Source organism: Sapajus apella, unplaced genomic scaffold (genome assembly GCF_009761245.1).
Source record: "Sapajus apella isolate SASKATOON/1434 unplaced genomic scaffold, GSC_monkey_1.0 scaffold6, whole genome shotgun sequence".
In the NCBI taxonomy this organism is placed as follows: Eukaryota; Metazoa; Chordata; class Mammalia; order Primates; family Cebidae; genus Sapajus; species Sapajus apella.
This window is the reverse complement of record NW_022436946.1, coordinates 63,196,430-63,197,113: the sequence shown is the minus strand read 5'-3', so window position 1 is coordinate 63,197,113 and position 684 is coordinate 63,196,430.

Sequence of the window (684 nt, the reverse complement as noted above, 5' to 3'; positions counted from 1 at the left end):
TTTTCTTTTTTTTTTTTTGAGACAGAGTTTCACTCTTGTTACCCAGGCTGGAGTGCAATGGCGTGATCTCGGCTCACCACAACCTCCACCTCCTGGGTTCAGGCAATTCTCCTGCCTCAGCCTCCTGAGTAGCTGGGATTACAGGCACGCGCCACCATGCCCAGCTAATGTTTTGTATTTTTAGTAGAGACGGGGTTTCACCATGTTGACCAGGATGGTCTCGATCTCTTGACCTCGTGATCCACCCGCCTTGGCCTCCCAAAGTGCTGGGATTACAGGCTTGAGCCACCGCACCCGGCTACTATTTTTTTCTTTACAGCAGAAACTAAAGGCTAACCGAGTTACTATTCTCTTTTTTCCCTCTTTTTTTACAGCTTACTCACCTTGTAAATAGCCTCTTTATTGAACTTTTCTCAAGTTATCCATGTTTTCTGTTGGGACTCTAATATCTACCTGATGAACTAGTTTTGTTATGTTTTGTTTTTCTTTTTTTGAGATGGAGTCTCGCTTTGTTGCCAGGCTGGAGTGCAGTGGCGCTTGGCACAATCTTGGCTCACTGCAACCTCTGCCTCCCGGGTTCAAGCAATTCTCCTGCCACAGCCTCCTGAGTAGCTGGGACTACAGGTGCCTGCCACCATGCCCTAGCTAATTTTTGTATTTTTAGTAGAGATGGGGTTTCACCGT